Raw genomic sequence first — 20,780 nt, 5'->3', positions numbered from 1 at the left:
CCGATCGCGCGCGCCGGTAACCGAACGAACGCGCGGAAAAACCATCTCCGATCTCACCCCAGATGCTGCAAACAAACGAATATAATAAAGAAAAGCACTCGTAGCAACGAAAACAAAATAAGGAAGTTCGTCAGCGTCCGTAAAAGGGTTTAAGACACACTACGTGGACCACTTCAGATCGTGCGAAGGCGCCGGTGTGAATGCGAAATGCCGTCTGGCACGACCTCATAGTCCAGTGCGCGAATACGTCGGATGACCTTGTAGTGTCCCAAATAGCGTCGCAATAGTTTCTCACTCAGTACTCGTCGGCGTATTGGGGTCCATACCCAAACACGGTCGCCGGGCTGGTACTCGATGAAGCGTCGTCGGAGGTTCTAGTGTCGGCTGTCGGTACGCTGCTGGTAATTGATCCGTAGGCGGGCGAGCTGTCGGGCTTCTTCGGCGCGATGGAGATAGGTAACAGCGTCAAGATTCTCCTCATCAGTGACGCGCGGCAGCATGGCGTCGAGCGTCGTCGTTGGTTTCCTGCCGTAAATCAGCTTAAACGGCGTGACCTGTGTTGTTTCTTGCTCCGCCTTGTAAGGGAATGCTACGTACGGCAGGACGGCATCCCAGGCCTTGTGTTCGACGTCGACGTACATTGCTAGCATGTCTGCGAGGGTCTTATTTAGGCGCTCGGTAAGACCATTTGTCTGTGGGTGGTAGGCCGTGTTCCTCCTGTGCCTTGTCTGACTGTATTGCAGAATGGCTTGGGTGAGCTCCGCTGTAAAGGCCGTACCTCCGTCGGTGATGAGGACTTCTAGGACGCCATGTCGCAGCAGGATGTTTTCGACAAAGAATTTCGCCACTTCGGCTACGCTACCTTTCGGCAGTGCTTTAGTTTCAGCGAAGCGGGTGATGTAGTCCGTCGCCACGACGATCCACTTATTTCCAGTTGTTGACATCGGAAAGGGTTCCAACAAGTCCATCCCGATCTGCTGGAATGGTCGGCAAGGAGGCTCGATTGGCTGTAGTAATCCCGCTGGCTTTGTCGGTGGTGTCTTCCGTCCCTGACAGTCTCGGTATCTTCTGACATAACGGGCAACATCGCCGGCCAGGCGCGGCCAATAAATACCTTTCCTGTATCCTCGATAGTGTCCGGGAAAATACGAGGTGTCCAGCGCTCGGATCGTCATGTAGGGCGTGCAATACTTCTGGACGCAGTCCTGACGGGACAACAAGAACGTAGTTGTTGCGCACTGGTGAGAAGTTCTCTACGGGTAGATTGTTTTGAAGCGACAACGAAGACAATCCTCGCTTAAATGCCCTAGAGACAACGTCGGTGTGCCCTTCCAAATACTCGACGAGGTTTTTGAACTCCTGGTCTGCTCGCTGCTGTTCAGCTAAGTCTTCTGTGCTTGAAATGCCAAGGAAGGCGTCGTCAACTTGGTCATCTTGCGTCGACGACTCAATGGGGGCGCGTGATAGGCAATCGGCATCAGTGTGTTTTCGTCCGGAGTTGTAGGTTACAGTGATGTCGTATTCTTGCAGTCTTAGGCTCCACCGCGCCAGCCGTCATGAAGGATCCTTTAAATTCGCTAGCCGACACAAGGCGTGATGGTCGCTGACGACTTTGGAGGGCCTGCCATATTGGTAAGCGCGAAATTTCGCTGTACCCAAACGATGGCGAGGCATTCCTTTTCGGTTGTGGAATAATTACCTTCCGCTTTCGACAACGACCGGCTAGCGTAAGCTATCACGTGTTCATGTCCATGTTTTCTCTGGTATAGGACGGCACCGAGGCCTAGGCTACTAGCGTCAGTGTGGATTTCGGTATCGGCGTCCTCGGCGAAGTGCGCAAGTACGGGCGGCGGCTGCATGCGTTGTTTGAGTTCTTCAAATGCGCCAGCCTGCGGCATTTCCGACTTGAACTCGACGTCACATTTAGTTAGCTGCGTCAGCGGCTCAGCGATGCGTGAGAACTCCTTGACAAAGCGCCTGTAGTAGGCACATGCCAAGGAATCTACGCACTGCCTTCTTTTCGGTGGGCTGCGGGAACATTGCGATGGCAGCTGTCTTCTGCGGGTCGGGGCGGACTCCAGAATTGCTTATGACGTGTCCTAGGAACAGAAGCTCATCGAAAGTGAAGCGACACTATTCTGGCTTCAGAGTGGGCCCTGATGACTTGATGGCCTCTAGTACTGTCGAAAGCCGCCTAAGGTGATCGTCGAAATTTCCGGCAAAGACGACGACGTCTACCAAGTAAACAAGACAAATCTGCTACTTCAATCCTGCTAACACCGTGTCCATGACGCTCTGGATCGTTGCAGGCGCCGAGCACAGTCCGAATGACATGACCTTGAACTCGTAGAGGCCATCTAGCGTGATGAAGGCGGTCTTTTCGCGATGTCTCTCGTCCCCTTCTATTTGCCAGTAGCCAGACTTGAGATCCATCGACGAGAAGTATATTGCATAGCAGAGCCGATCTAATGCGTCGTCTATCCGTGGTAGGGGGTATACATCCTTCTATGTGATCTTGTTCAGTCGATGATAATCGACGCAGAGACGTAAGGTTCCGCCCTTTTTTTCAGCAAGACAACAGGGGATGCCCACGGGCTCTTCGACGGCTGGATGATGTCGTTGGGCAGCGTTTTGTCGACTTGTTTTCTTATTGCTTCACGTTCTCGCGGCGAAACTCGGTAAGGGCTCTGGCGGAGTGGTCGAGCGCACTCCTCGGTGATTATGCGATGCTTTTCAACTGGTGCTTGTGGAATCCTCGATGACGTCGAAAAGCAGCCGACGTAGAAGACGCCGCCAGAACGTGGTTTAAAAACCGGGAGGTGACCTTGACAGCATGGGACCTGTTCCGTAGCGGCTTCCTGCGCACCTTTACGGGCATTGTGCGCAAGGGCCGAAGCCATGCTGGATGCCCGAGTGCAGCTACCTAACGAGAACGCTGCCATATTCACGGAAGAAATGAACTGTCTGTTCCGCCACGCCGACCCGGATATGCCCGAGGAGAAGAAAGACCGCCTACTCATGCGAGGTGTGAAGGAAGAACTTTTCGGCGCAATGATACGAAGCCCACCGAAGACCGTAGAAGAGTTCCTTCGCGAGGGCACCAGCATCGAGAAGACACTCGAAATGCGGAACCGGCAATTCAGCCGCCGCACGACCTCTGCCAATTACGCAGGAATTCAATCAGTGGCCACCGACGATCTGCGCGAGACTATCAGAGTGGTCATACGGGAAGAGCTGCAGAGGTTGTACCCCAGGTCGCAGCCTCAAGTAGCCTCAAACGCCGAAATCGTCAAAGACGAGCTTGAGCGATCGCTTGGAGTTCCTGAGCTGTAACCAGAATTACTGCAGCCCCAGCCGGAAGCGATGACCTACTTCGCCGTCACACGCCGTCAAGGTCCCCCCCCCGCCTCGATTCCGTCAACCACTGCCGCCGCCGCCAGCACGCCCACGCGTTGCCCAGCGCAGCTACCCGAGGAAGACAGACGTTTGGCGCCCTCGTGACCACCGGCCGCTCTGCTACCACTGCGGAGAATCGGGTCACGTCTACCGACGATGCGAGATGGGAATGCGAGGGTTCGCCGGGAACGCGCCACGACCACAGCTTGGTGAATGACCTCGCCATATGGCCGAGTACCTCACCACCACTCAGTTGAGCTCTCGACGACCGTCCCGTTTGCCGTCACCAGGCCGCTACCTGTCGCCGCGGCGCGGACCATACACTGGCTTAGCCTGGGGACGGTGTGCGAGCCCATATTCGCAAAACTAAAAGCAGCAACCGACAAAGATCCTCCGCCACCGACGAAGACGCCAAAGAAAATACCTCGAAGACAAAACGACACGCCGCCGTCGCGACGAAGTCTGGAAGCGAAGAAAACGCCGACGAAAGTCGACCTGACGACGCCACATACCAGCCACAGGTCAACGCGACGCAGCCGTGATCGGACGCCAAGACCTAACTGTATAGCAAGACAATGAACCACCGACCTCGACGTGCTTCTCGACGGCCACGCAGTCACCGCCTTAGTTGACACAGGGGCCGATTACTCCGTCATGAGTGGACACATCGCCACCCAGTTGAAGAAAGTTAAGATTACATGGGAAGGCCCTCAAATTCGGACCACTGGAGGAAACCTCATCACGCCGACTGGAATCTGTACGTCAAGAATTACCATTCATGACCGAACTTACCCAACACCTCCACCAGATATCACGTGGTAGTGACGGTTAAGAAGGCAGCAAAACTGTGATTAACGAAACAAGTGTTTTATTGGGTGAACATGTTCCCTCAAAAACAGGCTACACTCAGAGAACAACGGTAGCGGCGAACACGATCGGCGGTCGTCGAAATCTGTTCAGCGGCTCAAGCGCTTCGTCTTTTGTAGATCAGTCGTCGAATATTCCAGAGTAATCGCTGGGACCCGCATGCCTTCTTCAAAGTTCTACGGCATTCGCGTCGCGCATACCTGCAATCAGATTACACCAGGTTCGGCGACAGCAGACAGTGGATAGAAGCATCGATAACAATCTAGAAACTTCTGATACATGTAGACGCGTCCTACGCTAAGCGATAACATTGGTTAGGCGGTGAAACGTGTCGCCCGGTGAAGACAAGTACACGTGTCAATACTGATGCTAGTAACGTTGATCTCGGAGCGACACTGGTAGAGTTTCAAGCTGGTGTTGAATGTCTTATTGCATACGCCAGCCGAACGTTGTCTGCTGCTTAAAAAAAACTACGCAGCAACTGAAAAAGAATACCTGGCAGTCGTATAGTCTATGCAGAAATTCCGGCCATACTTGCACGGACGCACCTTCCACGTCGTCATCGACCACCACTCTTTCTGCTGGCTGGCGCATCTCAAGGATCCTTCAGGCCGTCTCGCAAGATGGAGCCTTCGGTTGCAGGAATTTGATGTGACAATCGTCGTTAAGTCTAGCCAGAAACACACGGACGACGACTGTCTCTCCCGCACTCCCGTCGAACCCGTACCACTGGATACTGACGACTCTGGTTTTCTTTGTACTCTTCCGTCTTTAAACCTAGCTCAATAGCAACGCCAAGATTCTGAGCTCCAGCCCTTGATTGAATACCTTGAAGGAAGCCGACCAAGCCCCTGCGGCAGTTCGCGTGTGACTTGTCCTGTTTCAGCCTGTGCGGCGACAGCCTATACAAGCGGAACTTTCACCCTACGGAAACCGTTTTTTTGCTCGTTGTTCCCGCTCCTCTCCGCGACGACGTTCTACGTGCACGCCACGACGAACCATCGTCCGGGCATCTTGGTTTCACGCGTACTCTGGCAAGGACAAAGCAGAACTACTACTGGCGAAAACTCACAAGAACCGTGAAGCAGTAGGTCAGAAATTCTCGAGACTGCCAGCGTCGCAAATTTCCACCATTGAAACCAGCCGGTCTGCTTCAGCCTGTACGACCTCCTTGCTCACCTTTTAAAGAAGTCGGGATGGATTTACTTGGGCCATTTCCCAAGTCTTCGGCTGATAACCGCACGATCCGTGTTGCCACCAATTACATCGCTTGATACTGCGGAACACAAGCCGTTTAGCGAGCTACTGCTTCAGATGTAGTGGTCTTCTTTGTAAAAAATACCGTCCTTCAAAATGATGCTCCCGCTGTCGTCATCGCAGACAGTGGTATGGCCTCCGCCGCGCAGTCAGTCCAGGATATTCTGCAGCTGAGTGGAACAACGCACTGTACGGCAACTGCGTATCACCCGCACACTAACGGTTTAACTGAGCGTCTCAACAAAACGATTGCGGATATGCTTTCTACGTAAGTTGCCACGTATCATAAAATTGGGACGAACTGCTCCCGTATGTGACATTCGCGTATAACACTGCGCTTCAAGAAACCACTGGGTTTCCTCCTTTTCGTCTGGTCTACGGACGCGATGTCACCACAATGCTCGACGCTATGCTCCTGACAACTTCGTCTCAACCACCCACACCAGATAGAGACGCCTTTGTTCAGCATGCCGAAGCAGCGCGCCACCTTTTAAGGCAACGAATTCAATCCCGATAAAGTCCACATGCTCGTCGATACAACATACGCAATCGAGACGTCACATACAACCCGGGAGATCTCATATCAGTTTGGACCCCTATACGTTAACGAGGTGTGTCAGAAAATTATTGCACCGATACTTGGGACCCTACACAGTTTTGCACCGTCTAAGACCTGTCAACTACGAAGTCATTCCAGCCGAAACTTCGCACCACTATCGTAGATCACATTCCTCTGACATTCTTCGCTTTACCAGGATGAAGTCCTACCACTTGTGCTGACTCTCATCCACAAACATTCTGGTGCGGCCCCTGTCGTTACGTCCATTGTCTCTCTCCTTTCTTTTATTTTCTCCGTGTGGCATTTAACATCTCCCCAATATTTCATTTTTCTCGGGCGTGGGTTCATTTTCGTCTGGTCGCATGGAGAAATAGTCTCTCTGCTTTTTGCTTTTTTTTTGGAGTGAGGGGTAATGGCACGCGCTAGTTACGCTAGAAGCCGAGGATGGAGAAGTGTCCGTGGTAGCTGCTGCAGAAGCGAACAGTAAACGGCTGTTCGATTGGAACTGGCTGCTTGCCCCTCGTTCGCCTCATCCTCAAATATGGCTGCGTTGTATGAAATCCGTACAAACACTTTCAGGTCAAAAAACTAGAATCGGTGTAAAAAAGCTGTGCATTTTGTTTGTAGGAATGTGACAACGAATTTTAGCAGTCTAGCTCTCTTCCCCTATTTGGTCTCGCTCCTCTTACAGAGCCTCGCAAACTTGAGTGCCTAAAATTGTAGCACGTTAGTCAATTCTCCTTGCCTCACCTCTCTAGATAACTATTTGTCTTCTTCCCAAGCCTCATGTACGAGGATTCATCATTATCAGCATCATCAGCATCCTGGCTACGCGCACTGCAGGGCAAAGGTCTCTGCCATACTTTTTCAACTACACCGGCCATGTGCTAAATGTGGCCATGTTGTCCATGTAAACTTCTTAATCTCATCTGGGCACCTAATTTTCTGCCGCCCCCTGCTACGCTTCCCTTCTCTTGGAATCAAGTCTGTAACCATTAATGACCATCGGTTATCTTCCCTCCTCATTACATAGCCTGCTAATGTCCATTTCTTTTTCTTGATTTCAACTAAGGTGTCATTAACTCGCGTTTGTTCCCTCACACAGTATCCTCTCTTCTTATCCCCTTAACGTTACACCCATCATTCTTCCTTCCATAGCTAGTTTTGTAGCCCTCAATTAAGGTAGAACTCTTTTCGTAAGCCTCCAGGTTTCTGCCCCGTACGTGAGTACTGGTAAGACTAAGCTGTTATACACTTTTCTTTTGAGGGATAATGGCAACCTGCTGCTCATGATCTGAGAATGCCTGCCAAACGCATCCCAGCCCATTCTTATTGTTTTGATCATTTCAGTCTCATGATCCGGATCCACGGTCACTATCTGCCCTAGCTATATGTATTCCCTTACCACTTCCAGTGCCTCGCTACCTATCGTAAACCACTGTTCTCTTTCGAGACTGTTAAACATTACCTTACTTTTCTGCAGATTAATTTTTACACCAACCCTTCTGCTTTGCCTGTCATTGTCAGTGAGCATGCATTGCATTTGATCCACTGAGTTACGAAGCAAGGCAATGTCATCCGCGAATCGCAAGTTACTAAGTTATTCTCCATTAACTCTTATGTCAAATTCTTCCCAATGCAGGTCTCTGAATACCTCCTGTAAACACGCTGTGAATAGCATTGGAGAGATCGTAACACCCTGCCTGACGGCCTTCGTTATTGGGATTTCCTTGCCTTCTTTATGGAGGACTATGGTACTTGTGGGGCCGGTATAGATATCTCTCAGTGATTTTACTTATGGCTCGTATAAACCGTGATTCCGCAATGCGTGCATGATTGCTGAGGTTTAGACTGAATCAAACGATTTCTCATAATCCATGAAAGCTATATGTAGGGGTTGGTTGTATTCCGCACATTTCCATATCACCTGATTGATAGAGTGAATATGGTCTATTGCTGAGTAGCCTTTAGGAAATCTTGCCAAGTCCTTTGGTTGACAGAAATCTAAGGTGTTCCTGATTCTTATTGAGATTACTTTAGTAAATACTTTCTAGGCAACGGACAATATGTTAATGGGTCTGTAATTTTTCTAGTCCTTGGCGTCCCCTTTCTTATGGATTAAGATTATGTTGGCGTTCTGCCAAGATTCCGGTACGCTTGATGTCATGAGGCATTGCGTATACACCGTGGCCAGTTTTTCTAGGACAATCTGCCCACCATCCTTCAACAAGTTTGCTGTTACCTGATTCTCCCCAGCTGTCTTCCGGCTTTGCGTAGCTCCCAGAGCTTTCTTTACTTCTTCCGACATTACTTCTGGAATGTCAAATTCCTCCAGACTATTCCCTCTTCCATTATCGTCGTGGGTGCCACTGGTGCTGTATAAATCTCTATAGAACTCCTCAGCCACTTGAACTATCTTATCCATGGGCGCTGTAACGTAAAACTACTCCAAACTTTTATTTTCTGATTCTGCAATCAGCCCTCCGCGTTTGGTCAAAAACTTTTTGGACCATCGCTACTTCGCCTGTCTGCCATACGACGTCATGAAAACAGCGATAGCTTTCCATCTGATATTTGTTTTGAATACATATATGCAGGTAACAGGAAAGGGAAAGCGAGGAGCAGGCTCGCAACTGCCACCGGAAGGGGCACAACACCTGCCTATTCTTCTGAAGGGAGGTGACAGCCACACAGAACTGGAAGATAAGAAGAAGGGGAGGATAGAGGAATGGAAGAGCAATACGACAAATCTAAAGACTAAATTAGAACACAGCACAGACCATACAGTGTAGGGCCGGTCACTGAAGGTAACGCTGCTGCAGAATGTTGAATGTTCACGCTCCAACGTGAACCTAAATTAGGTGACTCTAGAAAGGTAAGTAGGGCGCGATGGGCCTGACCACGTTTAGACTCACAACCAGTGGGGTATAAACATTCCTCGATTGTCGCACACCATAGGCCAATGAGGTGATAGTTTCTCACTTGCGACATGCGCTGCGCACTGAAAGCGGGACACTCAAATATAAGGCGCTGAAGTGTGTCGTAGCAGCCACGAGACATACACAATAGACTTGCCACACCTCCTTGTCTGCATAAACGTTCGTGCACGTTCACGCAGCCAACCTTCAGCTTGGGTAGTTGTGCTCTAGCGCAACGAGGCAAGCCTCGACCGCGAACACGGGGCGGGAACGTTCCATTTGCGACGCGCTGGTCTGGATGCTGCTTGAGTAAGTGGAGATGAATCATCAGACAATTGCATAGCTACGATACATGTATAATGTGATGCTAGAATCTTGCGCTTACTACAGTAAAGTTGCTCAAGTACTAATATTGGTCAGCACTTTGGACTTAAGCTGTTTGATTATTATGGTAAAAGTGTTTGGGGGGTTTCCTTTTGGCGAACTCACGAGTAAACTTGCGAAGCAAAGTGAGCATGCTGTGCCTGAACGCGTGTTCTAAAAACGTTCCAATGATTTCAACTCCTAATTGCGTAGACACCAAAATTCTCATGCCAGATGACCTACAGCCAATGATCAAACTCGTAACATAGCTCGAACACGTGTCCTATGCTTCAAAGAAGTCGCACGAAACTGAGCATATTGGCTTTGTTAAAAGAAGTGGTTTATGTGCAATCAGCGTAATCGAGGAAGGTAATGAAAACAATTATAAGAGAATTGTTCTGAGCAGCTTGCATTGATGCATTGAATGCAGCCGGCTTACGTTTATTTCGGAAAATATTTCTCCATGTTCTGAAGCTACCAGTTGAATAATGCCTTCGTGCATCACTCTGTCCTTGCCCAACCTATACTGACGATCAATCGCCGATTGAGACATGCTCTGCTGCATTTATTGTATCTAAAGAAAAAACCTAGCGCCATTTGTGCGTATTGTCTTGGAACTGTGCCATTTATGCCTAGATGACTGTAGAACAAACGAAATGCATGATAAATTTTAAGAAACATGTGAAATATACTCGCGAGGAATTTAGAATTGATACATTCTTCGCAATATTAGAGATACCAATAAACCTTTAGCGGTCTCACATATTGTAGTGCGAAACAAAAGCACATCTGAAATAGGACAATACATAATTTCAATATGATTTTCTGGATATTTATCGGCACAGTAGCACAATGAGGGCTACGCAGAAAATTGACCAGGACGAGTTTCTTAATCGTGTGCGAAAAAGGTGGGTCTGCTACCTTTCATATTCTTTCGACTACTCAGAAATAGCTATTGCGACAACAAATGTTTGGAAGAGTTGGGCTGTGCACATAAAACAAGACGGACTTTTGTAGCAATTTTCTGTCTATGAGAAATTGTAGCAAGCTGTTTTACACATGCATGATCGCATTACAGAATGCGCACATTTGTACTGGATAATTAGATACTTAGCTCTACATTATTGTGTTGTGTAATGGATGTCTCGCTGTGGGATTGGTTGCTCAAAAAACAGTGAACAAACCACACAGCCGCGTGGCATGGCATGCTGGGTAGCGCATGTTGAACAGAAAAAGAAAATTAGCAGCTGAAGGCACTTCGAAACAAACTATGAAAGAGGAAAACAATCTGGAAAAAACTGATTGAAGAGGTGTTGGTTTCCGTCGGTGCCTGCAGAGGAAGTTGTGTGCGCGTCAAGTGCACAGCAGACTACAAGTGGGACGGCGTTTCCCCCTCACGCAACAAAACCGTTGCCATGGAAGCAGGCTTCATTTTTTTCTTTGTTTTTTTTTTTCCTCTGGGAGTTTGGTCAACCAAGAACCAGGGGAGAAATTGACTCTCGGGAAGCAATTCCCGCGTCCTTGGGGAGGTATACCAGCTGACCTAGCCTTGTCCGCGCCTCTTCATTTTCGTCACGCTTCGGCTTCGCGCCACCTGACGGCGAGGTCGGCACGTCACTGACGAGCCCCTTCCGGAGAGAATTCCCGCAGGCGTTTATGAACGCTGCCTGTTCTTCGACCGAACACACGACGCGCGGCTCGGTCCTGCTACTGTTCCTTCAACGCAGGCCGATCTTCAGTGAACGAAACAAACGCGGCCTGCCCATCTGACTGCTGGACCTGAAATGGCGGGAACCCCCGAGGTGTCCGAACACGCGATCACGCCCTTTCCCTCTTCCGGGCAGAGGAGACGCCTCTGACTGGCTCGCGCCTTGCCCTGCGCCCACGTCTTCATGCACATAAAACCCAGGTTTAAAGGTTGCATTTGATGAACCGACAGCGGCTGAATCGGCTACCGCGGTGGGCTCGCAACCCGGAGGTCGGTAGTTTGAATCCGCAGCCTGAGAAGCAAGTTTTCTTTTCGCGAGGCTTCGGCATTTTCGTACTATGACACCTACGCCGAGGCGAGTGAGGCAATAGTTTTGCCTGAATAATGCAGCGCCATTGCGCTCCATGAAGGTTCATGCCCAGCGAAGCCGTGCATGTGGGCCCCCTAATGGCGAACTGTGAAGTGTCGTGCGTCAAACGCCGTATGCACATAAATGGACGCCTCTGGGGATTGCATACACGGCAGTTATTTTTTTTATTTCAGCAAACTCAGTTTTAAGAGTGATAGATTGGCACACTGGAATTGTTCCCTAGAGCAAGTTTACATGTAGCACAGCCAAGTGACTTTTTGGTGCCATCTTTTATGATAATAAAGGACCTAGCAGTGATGCTGCCACATTTGCCGACACGAAAGTGACCACTGCAATCAAGTTAATTTATGGTGACATCATCATGGCAAATCACGGAGTGAGAAAACCAACAAGCCTCTGCGCTCATTCTGGCTCGAGGAAACAAATATACATTTGACAACTGTCAAAGCCGCAATCGAAGCAGCAGCAGCATCGAAACTGGCAGTCGAAAAATCTATGCAATACAATATTGAAACAATTTTGACAAAGGTGTGAAAAATTTAGTTACGCATTAATTTAGACGCCATTCCTTCAACCACGCCAACCACCACTGCTGCTGCCTGAAGAATGCTTACGCATTCTTCGTCACAACGGGTCACAAAGCCACGTACGTAGCCCACATGCTGTGGAACACGCGCCTTGTCAAGTACAAAGATCCAGCGCGCATGCTCGTGCGCTACTTTACATGAACTCACAGACTTTGCACTGCAGATATCATGCACGAACAGTAGAAGCACGCCAGATTTTTTCTTTCACTCTGGTCTTGTCCCACCTAATGTTTTATGACGTCATACTATGCTGAAAGCCCCAACTTCCTGATCTGCCTCCATTATCCAATCTATTTTTCGTAGCAGGTAACGCTACCAAGACGCCGTGCGACTATGTATCACCATCTGGATTGGCCATGTTGCACCTAATCAGGCTGTAACACTGCTTCGCCACAGGAAAAAAATATTTCGACATGCTGTTATCGTCTTTCTATCGTAGTTGCCGTCGTCTTACTTCTGCTGCCGTGCTAGCGTGTCAAACAAACTTTCTTGCTTCGAATAAATACACTGCTTTCGAGAAACACGCCCCAAGAAGAGGCCCAAGAAGTAACGTCGCTCATAGATGGCCCTCAACACAAGATCGGTCTTTTGAGCTCTTCGGCTCTTCAGTTTTACTTTTCTGGCGAAATTGTTCTGAGCTGATTGTGCGGTAAACTTTGCAGCATATTTCTTTCATTTCTAGAAACGATTATGAACTCCTTGTATGGCTCAAGTGTTCCTTAGGGATAAATTGCGTGACTATTTTGTTTAGAGGTCAATTTATTGTTTCGCAGACTTGCTTGTCTCATTAGTAAATTAAAATTTCTGCGGGAAAAGCAAACGCGAAGGAAATAATTTTATTACTTCAGCTTCCTTAGTTTGGAGAATTGCGCACCCATATTGTGTGACACCGAGTGCATCGCGGCCGTAAAATAGTCAGCCCACAATTTTCTACTAGAATATATTTGTCTAAAGTAGCCTATTCTGCAAGTACAGTGCAAATATAGCATATTTTCGCTGTGCTCTTGATAGAAAGAAATGTTATTTTTCATTACCGAAAACGTGGACATACATGACATTCTTTTTATCCAAAACTCCAACCAGTTTCTGGTGTCTCCTGTAAAAGATGTATATTCATGTCAGAACTGCGATTGAAACTGTTGTACAATGGTACAGTACCTGTGTTCATGCTTGTCAAGATAGTTGTGAGTGAAAGTAATGTCTTTTTCGCTCATAGATTGCATTACGTCCACTTGACACAAACATTCTCTGCTATCTGTGGTAAGATACGTCCATATGGGGGCTTTTGTCCATATAAACTGAAAACAAATATGAAAACATTCCTCAACGCTCACTAATATTTCATTTATAACGGCGGTGTTCGCCTAGGAGCACAACTTCTAGGTTGTAGCGGTAGGCTTAAACAGGTCGGTGCGATATCGAAACGGGGAGGCAAGCAGTTCTCGTCATCTTCTCTTTCACCAGCACTATGCCCACTGCCCCGTGCCTTCAGTACAATGACATGGTGCATGGGCAGTAATTTTTTCTTTATTGTTTGTTAAGTATTGTATAATGTGCCAGTAAAACACGTTGGGCTATTTAGTGCATTGTATTGGTACTGCTTTTTTGCAGGCTTTGTTTTAATGCTGTGCCCTTCTTCCTTCTGTAACTACTTTTTATTCCCCGAGGTATATAAATGAATAAGTACGTAAGCACATGTCATTCATTGATCTGCGCACACCTCGCACCATTCCTTGCTCAACAAACGTCACTGCCTTGATGTCACGCAGTGTGCACCTACATTAGCCGCCGTTTGCGTATCGGAATAGTTTGTGAAAAGTGTAGCGCATAAAGATTACACGACATTAAGGTTATGACCTATGAGGTGCAAAAGCAAACCTTCAAACAATGACATGTCGGATTTTTGAAAACAAGAGAAATTGTATGTATCGCTGTTACTTTAACAGCATTTAATTGACCATTTGACAAAAACTTCCCTTCGCATAGATTCCAACACGTACACTGAATCTGCAGTTTTTTTGCTTATTAATGTGGTCATTACTGCATGGCCGCATTGTAGATTTGAAAACAAAGTTCAATAAATTCGTTTGTTGCAATATAAAAATATGTGTAGATCACTGCGATTTCAGGAACAGAAAAGTATACAAACATGAACACTATAGGATGCCGACAAATGCTCAGGACAAACACCAGCATGTTTGCATCCTGATACCTATGAAAGTGAACAGTTTTATTCCATGGCTGTCAATGACAGAGAGAAAGAAAACGTGATTGTGTTTGTGGAACAAAACGCATTGATAAGCTTAGAGATAAAGTCATTGCTTAACACTTTCAAAATGAATAATTATAGCTTGCTATCGAAATTAAAGCAGCCTTTTGACAGCAAGAAAGGGAAACAGTTGTTCGAGCTCTGAACACTGAATTGCAGGAAATGCAAGCAGGCATAAAATTCCGCCAATATAATCTGTTTATGAATACCAAATTGGAATAAACATTGAGACTTTAATTTGTACTTTCTCTGGCTGAGCAATCTAGTTTGAAATAACCCCCATAAGCATGTCATAATGATGTTGACGTAATGCAGCTTGAATGCATGACTAGCTTAACGAATATGCATGATTGACAGAAATTACAGTGAAGAAGCTATAATATCTAATAACAGTATTAGTACACTAATTTTTATTTGCATAAAACAGGCTAACCGTGAGCGGCGTGCGCGGCTGTGCAGAAAGCTGAAAAATCCTACGGCAAGTGCGCCTGCCGTGGATCTACTGATTCTGCATTATGGATAGCGCGTATTGATAGGGTATTTTTGTTCAAAGTTCAAAGTATGCTATCAGCGCGAGACAACAACGTGGATGAGAAGCGTGTCTTTTAGAATGTATGTTACAACGTACATGTTTTTACAAAAGTGACGCAAACTGCTCAAAACATTTGCTGCGTCGGCTTTTGCGCCTTTAGAAACATTTGTTGGAGAGCACTCCCATATAAATATATATATATATATATATATATATATATATATATATATATATATATATAATATATCGCCGCTATCGTTGTGCTATAAGTGTAGCCTTTCTTGTGGGCACACGTTCGCCCAATAAAAGTGTGTTTTGTCGTTCAGAGTATTGCTTCTGTGTTCTTCAACGTCACCACCACGTGACATATATATATATATATATATATATATATATATATATATATATATATATATATATATATTGTAAAGGGGGTTTATTCGGGTCGTAGAGAAGCAGCGACCAACGCGGCAACAGCAGGTAGGGCGCAGCCAGCGAGAGAACAGGGTACGAGCCACGCGATGACAATGGGGCTTTTCAGCCTGCCGATCTTCTTCGTCACAATCACCCCCGGAATTGAAGAGTAGCCATCCTGGCGACCTATGAAGAGTTGGGTGGATCGTAGTACTGCTTCAGCCGGTCAATGTGTACAGTCTCTCGCCCTCGTCGACGGAGATCGGGAGATGGCGATACGGGTTCGACCACGTAGTTCACTGGTGATGTTTGTGCAACCACGCGGTAGGGCCCGTGGTACTTCGGGAGGAGCTTGGACGAAAGGCCAGGAGCAGCAACAGGCGGGACCCAAAGCCACACGAGTGAGTCGACGGGGAGAGGGTGAGGGGGAGGATTGAGGTCATGGCGCTCTTTTTGGCGGCACGGTTGAACAGACGTCAAAGAACGGGCCAGTTGTCGGCATTTCTCGGCGTGCTGAGCAATCGCAGAAACAGGTGAGCATTCAGCAGGGTCCGGCCGGTACGGGAGAACAGTAATAATGGTGCTGGAGGGATGGCGGCCGTACAGCAGGAAGAATGGCGAGAATCCAGTAGTGGCTTGAGAGGCAGTGTTATATGCGTAAGTGACGAACGGAAGTACAAGATCCCAGTTGGAGTGGTCAGATGCAACATACATTGATAGCATGTCACCAAGAGTTCTGTTGAATCGTTCTGTTAAGCCATTGGTCTGTGGATGATAAGCAGTAGTAGTGCGGTGAATAATTTGGCATTCAGATAGGAGTGACTGCAGGACGTCTGAGAGGAATACGCGGCCCCGATCGCTCAACAGTTCGCGAGGGGCGCCATGGCGGAGAACGAAGTTGTTTAGTATGAACGAGGCGATGTCTTTTGCTGATGCAGCAGGCAAGGCGGCGGTTTCAGCATACCGTGTCAGATGATCTACGGCCACAACAATCCATCGGTTGCCAGCGCCAGTAGATGGAAGAGGCCCGTATATATCAATGCCGACGCGGTCGAATGGTTGAGCTGGGCAGGGAAGTGGTTGGAGAGGTGCGGTGGAGAGATGCGGGACACATTTGCGTCGCTGGCAGGCAATGCAGGAGCGCACGTATTTGTGGACGAATTGTGGAATATATATATATATATATATATATATATATATATATATATATATATATATATATATATACGATAGCGGCGAACACGGTCGGCGATCGTCGAAAATCTGATCAGCGGGTCAAGCGCGTCGGCTTTTATACAGCAGTCGTGGAATGTTCCAGACTAATCGTTGGGACCCTTGTGCCTTCCACAAAGTTCTACACCATTCGCGTAGTGCATTGAAATCAGATAACACAAGGTTCGGCGACAACAGACAGCGGATAGAAGCATCGATAACTTTCCAGAAACTTCGGATGCATGCAGGCGCGTCCCGCGCTGTGCGATAACATTTGTTAGGCGGCGAAACGTGGTCGCCCGACAAAGATAAGTACACGCATCATTATCCCCCTCTTAAAAAGCATCGACCCGATGCTGCAAACAAACGAAAGTAATAAAGAAAAGCACTCGTAGCAAAGAAATCAACAAAATAAGGAAGTTCGTCAGCGTCCGTAAAAGGGTTTAATGCGCACCGCGTGGACCACTTCAGATCGCGCGCGGCGCGGCTGTGAATGCGAAATGCCGTCTGGCACGACCTCATAGTCCAGTGCGCCTATACGTCGGATGACCTTGTAGGGTCCGAAAGAGCGTCGCAGTAGTTTCTCACTGAGTCCTCGTCGGCGTATCGGGGTCCAAACACGGTCACCGGGCTGGTACTCGACGAAGCGTCGGCGCAGGTTGTAGTGTCGGCTGTCGGTCCTCTGCTGGTTCTTGATCCGCAGGCGGGCGAGCTATCGGGCTTCTTCGGCGCGCTGGAGATAGGTAGCGACGTCAAGATTTTCCTCGTCAGTGACGTGCGGCAGCATGGCGTCGAGCGTCATCGTCGGGTTCCTGCCGTAAAACAGCTGCAACGGCGTGATCTGTGTTGTTTCTTGCACCGCCGTGTTGTAAACGAATGTTACGTACTGCAGGACCACATCCCACGTCTTGTGCTCGACGTCGACGTATATTGCTAGCATGTCGGCGAGGGTCTTGTTCAGGCGCTCCGTGAGACTATTCGTCTGCGGATGGTAGGCAGTTGTCCTCCTGTGACTTGTCTGGCTGTATTGCAGAATGGCTTGCGTGAGCTCTGCTGTAAAAGCCGTTCCTCTGTCGGTGATGAGGACTTCTGGATCACCATGTCGCAGCAGGATGTCCTCGACGAAAAATTTCGCCACTTCGGCTGCGCTGCTTTTCGGTAGAGCTTTAGTTTCTGCGAAGCGGGTCCGTCGCCACGACGATCCACTTATTTCCGGAAGTTGATGTCGGAAACGGTCCCTACAAGTCCATCCCGATCTGCTGAAAAAGTCGGTAAGGAGGCTTGATCGGCTGTAGTAAACCCACTGGCCTTGTCGGTGGTGTCTTGCGTCGCTGACAGTCTCGGCATGTCTTGACGTAACCGGCGAAATCGGCGGTTAGGTGCGGCCAGTAATACCTTTTTTGTATCCTCGATAGCGTCCGGGAGAAAGCGAGGTGCCCAGCGGTTGGATCGTCATGTAGGGCGTGCAGTACTTCTGGACGCAGCGCTGACGGAACAACAAGAAGGTAGTTGGCGCAGACTGGGGAAAAGTTCTTCTTCACGAGTAGGTTGTTTTGAAGCGTGAACGAAGACAATCCACGCCTAAATGCCCTAGGGACAACGTCGGTGTGCCCTTCCAAATATTCGACTAGGGCTTTTAGCTCCGGGTCTCCTCGTTGCTCTACGGCGAAGTCTTCCGCGCTTATTATTCCAAGGAAGGCGTCGTCATCCTCGTCATCTTGCGGTGGCGGCTAAATGTGAGCGCGTGATAGGCAATCCGCATCTGAGTGTTTTCGTCCGGACTTGTAGGTTACAGTGATATCGTATTCTTGTACTCTGAGATTCCACCGTGCCAGCCGTCCAGAAGGGTCCTTTAAGTTAGCTAGCCAACACAACGCGTTATGGTCGTTGACCACTTTGAATGGCCCGCCATATAGGTAAGAGCGAAATTTCGCTGTAGCCCAAACGATGGCGAGGCATTCCTTTTCCGTCGTGGAATAATTACCTTTCGCTTTTGACAACGACCGGCTAGCGTAAGCTATCACGTGTTCATGTCCATCTTTTCTCTGTACTAGGACGGCACCGAGGCCTTGGCTACTGGCGTCAGTGTGTATTTCGGTATCGGCGTGCTCGTCAAAGTGTGCAAGTACGGGCGGCGACTGCATGCGTCATTTGAGTTCTTGAAATGCGTCGGCCTGCTGCGTTTCCCACTTGAACTCGACGTCACATTTAGTTAGCTGTGTCAGTGGCTCAGAGATGCGTGAAAAGTCCATGACAAATCGCCTGTAGTAGGCACACATGCCAAGAAATCTACACACTGCCTTCTTGTCGATGGGCTGCGGGCACTTTGCGATGGCAGCTGTCTTCTGCGGGTCGGGGCGGACTCCAGACTTGCTGATGACGTGGTCTAGGAACAGAAGCTCATCGTAAGCGAAGCGGCACTTTTCTGGCTTCAGAGTGAGTTCTGATGACTTGATGGCTTATGGAACTGTTGCAAGCCGCCTAAGGCGATCGTCGAATTTTCCGGCGAAGACAACGACGTCATCCAAGTAAACGAGACAGGTCTGCCACTTCAGTTTTGCTAAAACCGTGTCCATCACGCGTTGGAACGTTGCAGGCGCCGAGCACAGTCCAAATGGCATAACCTTGAACTCGTAGAGGCCGTCTGGGGTGATGAAGGCGATCTTTTCGCGATCTCTTTCGTCGACTTCTATTTGCCAATAGCCTGACTTGAGGTCCATCGACGAGAAGTATTTAGCGTTGCAGAGCCGATCCAATGCGTCGTCTATCCGTGGAAGGGGTATACGTCCTTCTTCGTGATCTTGTTCAGACGCCGATAATCCACGCAAAAACGTAGGGTTCCGTCCTTTTTCTTCACCAGGACAACAGGGGATGCCCACGGGCTTTTCGACGGCTGGATGATCTCGTCGCGCAGCATTTCGTCGACTTGTTCTCTTATAGCTTCACGTTCTCGCGGCGAAACTCGGTAAGGGCTCTGGCGGAGTGGTCGAGCGCACTCCTCGGTGATTATGCGATGCTTCGCGACTGGTGTTTGTCGAATCCTCGATGACGTCGAAAAGCAGCCTTTGTATCGTCGGAGCAGACTTCTGAGCTACTGTTGCTTAAACACGCCGAGACTTCGATTAATGTCGTAGTCTGGTTCGGGAACCATGGTCGTTGGGGTAGATGCGGCGGAATCCGAGAGGACAAACGCATTACTGGTTTCCAGAACTTCCTCGATGTACGCGATCGTCGTGCCCTTGTTGTTGTGCTTGAACTCCTGGCTGAAGTTTGCCAGCAACACATCAGTTTTCCCTCCGTGCACTCGAGGGATCCCTCTTGCGACGCAAATTTCACGGTCTAGCAGTAGATGTTGGTCGCCTTCCATTACGCCTTCTACGTCAGGATGTGTTTCGGTGCCGGCCGAAATAACGATGCTGGATCGAGGTGGGATGCTCACTTGATCTTTGAGTATACTCAAGGCGTGGTGACTACGAGGGCTCTCCGGCGGTATCGCTCAATCTTCCGACAGCGTTATCGACTTCGACTTCAGGTCGATGAATGCGCCGTGTTGGTTCAGAAAGTCCATACCGAGAATTACGTCTCGTGAACACTATTGGAGGATGACGAATGTGGCAGGCAAAGTCCGGCCATGAATGGTTATTCTTGCCGTGCAGATTCCAGTCGGCGTGATGAGGTATCCTCCAGCGGTCCGAATTTGAGTGCCTTCCCATGCGGTCTTAACTTTCTTCAACTGGGCGGCGATGTGTCCACTCGTTACGGAGTAATCAGCCCCTGTGTCCACTAATGCGGTAACTGCGTGGCCGTCGAGAAGCACGTCGAGGTCGGTGGTTCTTTGTCTGGCGTTGCAGTAAGATCTTGGCGTCGGATCACGGCTGCGTCGTGTCGAACTGAAGTTGGAACGTCGCGTCGTCAAGTCGTCTTTCGTCGGTGTAGTCTTGGCTTCCTGACTTCGCCGGGACGGCGGCGTTTTGTAATTATGTCGTCGAGATGGTCTCTTCGTCGTCTTCGTCGGCGGCGGAGGACCTTCGTCAGTTCGACGAACAGCGAGCGCACCTCCATCGGTTGCTGCTTTTAGTTTTCGGGATATGGGCTCACAGACCGGCCCCTGGCTGGGCCAGTGTATGATCGGCGCTGCAGCGACAGGTAGCGGCCTGGTGACGGCGAACGGGATGGTCGTCGAGGGCTCCACTGAGTAGCGGCGAGACAGTGGGCAATGTCATGAGGGCGTTCACCTTCCCGAGGGCGCGGTGCGTCGACGGCGAACCCAGGTCGCGGTATGGGCATCGGCGGTACACATGGCCGGCTTCGCCGTAGTGGTAGCAGAG

At 49.0% G+C, this 20,780-nt stretch overlaps 1 long non-coding RNA gene across 1 annotated transcript in view; it reads right to left on the bottom strand.

Annotated features, from left to right (window-relative positions):
* Positions 1 to 20,780, bottom strand: part of LOC126534053 (uncharacterized) — a 68,991-nt gene that overhangs the window by 21,403 nt on the left and 26,808 nt on the right. Inside the window, exons 2-3 of the long non-coding RNA XR_011895485.1 lie at positions 13,184 to 13,323; positions 13,060 to 13,121 (exon numbers count right to left, since the gene is read on the bottom strand). This is a non-coding gene — a long non-coding RNA (uncharacterized lncRNA). The remainder of the gene's footprint in view (positions 1 to 13,059; positions 13,122 to 13,183; positions 13,324 to 20,780) is intronic.

The sequence above is a fragment of the Dermacentor andersoni genome, chromosome 7 (genome assembly GCF_023375885.2).
Source record: "Dermacentor andersoni chromosome 7, qqDerAnde1_hic_scaffold, whole genome shotgun sequence".
NCBI classification, from domain to species: Eukaryota; Metazoa; Arthropoda; class Arachnida; order Ixodida; family Ixodidae; genus Dermacentor; species Dermacentor andersoni.
The sequence above is the reverse complement of the archived record's forward strand: the minus strand, read 5'-3'. Positions and strand labels throughout refer to the sequence as shown.